The sequence below is a fragment of the Larimichthys crocea genome, unplaced genomic scaffold (genome assembly GCF_000972845.2).
Source record: "Larimichthys crocea isolate SSNF unplaced genomic scaffold, L_crocea_2.0 scaffold374, whole genome shotgun sequence".
In the NCBI taxonomy this organism is placed as follows: Eukaryota; Metazoa; Chordata; class Actinopteri; family Sciaenidae; genus Larimichthys; species Larimichthys crocea.
The window spans coordinates 31,088-36,814 of NW_020854910.1; the positions used below are offsets into that span (position 1 = coordinate 31,088).

Sequence of the window (5,727 nt, forward strand, 5' to 3'; positions counted from 1 at the left end):
CAGCAGCAGCCTGCCTGCCTTCACAGGTGAGAAGTATTTGTACTGCAATCACCTAGTAAAAACAAAAAAAAACACAAGGAAGGGGGGAGGAGAGACATAAAACACACACCTTGCACGTATGATATCTTCTACAAGGGTTTTATTGAGACTGTCAGTCTTTTATTTTGAAAGGATCTATCTGCATGTGTAACTTACAGTAGTGTAAAGTAATTAAGTACCTTTACTCTAGCACCAGCAGCATGTCAGCCATTTAAACAGCTTCATCACAGTTTTTGGAGCAAAGACAGGTATAGAACCTTGTGACTATCAACAAGGTGAATCGGTTCACAAGGTGAAGACTGAGGAGCAAATTGTCTTTCCAAGATGTTTTGTTGTGGAGAAATCACTGAAGTCAAAGGTCAATGGTGAGGTCAGGAGGGAAGAAAGTGTTCAGGAGCCTGTGATGTCTTATGCTGTAACATTTATTGAAGCTTGGCCAAGAAGAAATACAGACATGTTCAAAGTTCAAAGTTGCACGCAACAGAGCTCACACACACACACACACACACACACACACCACACATACGTTTTCCTATAAATGTAGAAGTGATGGTGTTTGTTCAGACTAGCGTTGTTCACGTACCAAAATGAGTAACCACGATACTATACCAACACAAGTATCGCGGTTCCGGGTATTATCGCGATACTGCGGCCTTTTTTATTATTATTATTTTTATAAACTGCAATGTATTTGTACAAGTTAGTTTGAAACAACGACGTTTGTTTTTTAAGCAAAATTAGTGTTGCCACTGACGAAGACGCCACGGCCAACTCGCTGCTCGGGCCCGGTGCTTCTGCCATGGTGAGTGTGTTGTCTCGTGTCTGGGCGAGACAGAACTTTAGCTGTTGTTGTTTTGAAGCGAGTTTATCGAAGCGGAGCTGTCTTCGCGGAGTTCGTTCTTGCCGGCAGAAACGCACAAACAGCCAATCAGCTAACAGACGGGCGGACCCAGCGTGTGGAAACAGCCTATCATATCCCTGGACGTCACCAGTAACAGGCAAACAACCAATCATTCAGAAGCTGTGTAGTTCGGTTGCGGTTCCACGTTGGTTTGTTTACAAAGGAGTAGCGTGCAGTGAGAAGCTGGGAGGAGAGCAGAGGCGGCCGCTATGTAGCGGAGACTGGCACCGGTAATATAGTAATCCACGGTAGGACCGTCGTGTAAAATTTGTAGTATAGTAGCGACGGTTATGATTTGGCACCGCGGGGTACCGGGTATACCGTGGGTATCGTGCAACTCTAGTTCAGACTCTATCTTGAGTGCACAGAGCAGAACGAGGAGCAGTGAATGCTGAGGCAGGGTGAGTGTTAATCCAACATTTGATTTATTACATTATTTTATTAATGTCTGAACACAAACAACTTGATTTCTCTGATTCCCAGGTGTTTCGGTTCAACGAGTGACCGTGTTAACTGGTGGCCGTCAACTGAACGTGTCAGTGTGACACAGTGAAAACAGCTGTTTCAAACAGAAGGAGAATACGTAGCTGTCGTCGTGAATGCCTCTAGTTTTTCCTCTCTACGTACTCAGTCGTGTTTTCAGAGACGGTGGAGAAACTTGTGAACATTTAGTGACACTAAAAAGAAGTTTTTCACAACTTTCTGAACCTGTTTCATCATCAACACGACGTTCACAACACTGCCAAATGAGATTTGGTGCGGCATTCTCTTCCTGTCAGTGTCTTTAATCTACACAGACTTGTAATGGATAGATAAATAGATGACTAATCAGGTGACTGGTGTCTCTGTCATTCGTGCGTCTGTTCTCATACTGTGTAACTTAGTGAGTCACACACCACCAACTATTTCATTGATTTTGGTGACATTGGATCATATTTTATGGAGAAAATGTTTTCTGGTTTTCCCTTTGCTGACATGGGAACATCATTTTAATGGAATGGTGTTTTCAAGTGCAACTTGTTTCACCTCTCAGACTGACTGCTCTGTCCTCCTCTTCCTCTATCTTCTGACTCCAGAGTCTCCTATCACAGCTGTCTGTCTATGCAGAGTGACAGGTCCAGAGATATTCCTATGAGCTTCAGTAAAGAACCTGGACCTTCAGGCACAAAGTAAGAGAACTGATACTAACTCATCTATTTGACTCATTTTCACTTCCCTCCGTTGACTTTTGTGTTCATATTTTAAAATCTTGACTAAAATGTGATTGCAAACTAAAACTTGTGACATCTGTGACAGCTGTCAGTTCAGTTTTCAATTCAATTCAATTTGTATAGCGACATATCATAACAAGTTGTCTCATGTCACTAGACCGTACTCTTTATATTATTTACAGAGACCAACAGTTCCACCATGAGCAAGCACTTGGCGGCCGGTTGAGTTAGTAGAGAGGGGAGATGAAGAGGGGAGATAGATGATAGATAGATGATAGATAGATAGATAGATAGATAGATAGATAGATAGATAGACAGATAGATAGATAGATAGACGTCATACAGGATCACAGCAGCAGCCACGATCCATGAGAACCTGCTGGACGACAGAGCACAGAAACTCTGGGGAAGAAGTTTAGTTAGTAACATGCATTAATATTAGGGCTGTCAATCGATTAAAAAAATTGTCAATTAATTTAGCTGTGTGATTAATTAATCTAAATTAATCGCACATATTCTTTTTCTGTGAAAAGCATCCAAACCTATTCAAACATGTTTCAGATCAGACTGAATTTAGTAGCTGAAGAAATCTATGAAAAAATACATCAAACATGAAATATGTTCTATATGAAAAACTAAAAAAAGTTTTCACTGTTCATTTTCAATATGAGCATCTCAGAGCAGACTTCTAACCTCAACTGACAGCACAGTAACAGCTCTGTGACATAGGACTTTATTCCAACTCTTCTGTGTCAAAATAAAGTTCAGTTATCTCAGAGGATGCTCTCTGTCAACCTCTGCCTGTCCTCTAACACTGACACTGACCTGCAGTCCATTTAGTGAGGCAGTTCGTTAATCAGTCATTAGTAGACTTCATCAGTCTGCATCTGAACGCCTGGTCCAGGTCCAGGCTGGCTGCTAACGCCAGCATCAGGTGTTGCCTCCATCATGTTTACAGAGCAGGTGTGGGTGGAGTGTTTTCCCCACTCAAAGGTGGCACCAGCAGGTAATACTTGCTTACTGCTCTCCAACCATCATTTAAATGAGTTTTTAATGATTCACTCGCTATCAGGAGCACATAGACTGCCTGTATTATCTTGGAGATATGCAGTGAAGTGTTACTCATTAGGCAAATCAACTCAGGCAGTGTTCAGTCTGTGGAGAGAAGTCAGAGAACAGCTGTTTGAGTCGGTGAAAGGTCTGTCAGAGGACGATAAGAAATGTAAACTTTTCATCTTTTTAATTGATCAAATCAATAGTCCTATGTTACTGCATGAACCCCAGAGCCACTCCTCCATCAGGGACTAGTTTTATGTTAGTTTATTCTGAAATGTCATTAATACTCAAATCAAAGAGAGTTCCTTTAATGTCTGTTTTACTATCTTCTACAAGGGTTTTATTGAGACTGTCAGTCTTTTATTTTGAAAGAATCTATCTGCATGTGTAAGTTACAGTAGTGTAAAGTAATTAAGTACATTTACTCCAGCACCAGCAACATTTCAGCCATTTAAACAGCTTCATCATCAGAGGGGCAGATTACAGTTTATAGTTAGTATAACTATAAACTGTAATGGAGATATGGTAACAATAATGCCAGTATATGTAGTGGACGTTGTGCAGGACCACGGGCCACGATCCATGGAACCTGCTGGCGAGAGAGCACAGAGAGAGACCTAGAGACCCCGTTGCAAAGACGTCAAATCTCTTTGACTCCCAGACACCGGTTAATGCTGCCCTGTTGAGAACCTTCATCGTTCAGACCTTTCTTCGACACCTTAGAGAAGTCTGGTAGTTCTGGTGTTCTAAAGGTTAGCAGAGCTCCATCCTCCTTCTCCTGCTCTTCCACTGCAGCCCGGATGGCCAAGGATGGAAACTCAGGCCACTGAAGAGGGTTGTGCACAGGAGATGCCCTCACAATCTGACAGATTTTAGAACCTTTGCAAAGAAGTGTGGGCAAATATTGCCAAGTCAAGATGTGCCATGCTAATAGCATATAATACCCAAAAAGACTCAGTGCTGTAATAAAACAAAAGGTGGTATTAGTTTAAGGGTGTGTGCACTTAAGCAACCAGGTTACTATAAGTTCTTTATTTATTTTTTTCCCCCTAAAAGATTTCAGTATGTTTTTCAATTGAATTGTTCATGTTAGGACACATTAAAGGTGGAAAAAGTTCTGACATGATTTATCTTCTCTCATTTTTTTGCATGACAAAAACCTGGCATTTTAACAGTGGTGTGCAGACTTTTTAGATCCACTCTATAGAACCATGGCCTCCTGCCAACACAGCCCCCCAAATGCAATTTGTCTTTTTCATGATTTCCAAAGTAAATTGGAGAAAAACTGTTCAAAATGTGCTACGTCCATGTTTAGTTTAGCTTGATCTTTAGCTTGATAAAGAAACTCCTCATGTTTCATGACTTAAAAAAAGAAATAATTGACCACATGGTGGTGCTATGAGTCTCTGGTTTAATATGTTAAGCATTTCTACAGCTGACCATAAAGTTTGAACACTTAGGCATGATTTTCAGCTTTCAAACATTACCCCATAGATTTCCCATTATTTCAATACATCCATGTTTTCAACTATGAAATAACACAATATGGAATTATGTGGTGAACAAAACAATTTGTAAACAAAACAAAATGTGTTTTATATTTTAGATTATTTTCCTTGGACAGCTTTGCACACTCTTGGCATTCTCTCAATCAGCTTCATGAGGTCATCACCTGGAAATGAGTTTTAATTAACAGGTATGTACTGTACTCTGCTGTACATGTATACACATGGACTTTCTGTTATAAGTTGGTTGTTATATCATAAAGTTATTACAATTTATATTTTTTATCTTTCAGGAAAACACAAGTTGCACACAAAAGTCACCACACGACTGCTGGATAAATCATCAAAATGGGGAATGTACCTTCAGAAGTAACATGGGCGACCGCCTGAGATGCTGCAAGTGTTCTAAAGTCCTGCCTCCATGCAAATCCTTTGATGATCTTTACAAACATACTGTTCATGGGCGGTCTGTATATGTGTACAATGGAGGTGAATACTACAGACCAGTTGGCCATGACAATATGTACGAGTGTGAATACTGCTTTAATAAGCCAATCAGAGATCAAGAGAATATGAGGAGAGAGGAGAAGAGAAGAGGAGCGACAGAGGAGAGAAGAGGAGAGGAGAAGAGAAGAGGAGCGACAGAGGAGAAGAGAAGAGGAGAGGAGCGACAGAGGTTTTGGTTTTCAAAGTCCCTTTATTAAACAATCCCAAGGAGAAACAGGTCAGTTCACATCATTAGTTCAGGTCAAAAAACAAAAACAAACCCCAAAAAACTCAAAAATTGACAACCAGCTCCCCATGTTCCCCCACAGAGCACAACACACCCCCAACAGACCATATGCAACTGAAAGCCTGAATTTTGTCCATCATATGATAATATGCATACTCCACCCTCAGACGGGCCTTCAGCAGCCCCTCCAGAACCAGCACCAGCTGCACACTACCATCACCCTGAGTCCGGTTCCTGCACGTCAGCCAAATGGCCAGCTTTGCAGTAGCAGATAAAAAGTTC

At 41.1% G+C, this 5,727-nt stretch overlaps 1 long non-coding RNA gene across 1 annotated transcript; it reads left to right on the forward strand.

Moving 5' to 3' along the window:
• The first annotated feature begins 1,310 nt into the window (after positions 1-1,310).
• Positions 1,311-5,066, forward strand: LOC113745014 (uncharacterized). The gene is made up of 3 exons (XR_003461944.1): positions 1,311-1,341; positions 4,832-4,903; positions 5,006-5,066. It is a non-coding gene; the product is annotated as an uncharacterized LOC113745014 (long non-coding RNA).
• Positions 5,067-5,727: the final 661 nt, after the last annotated feature.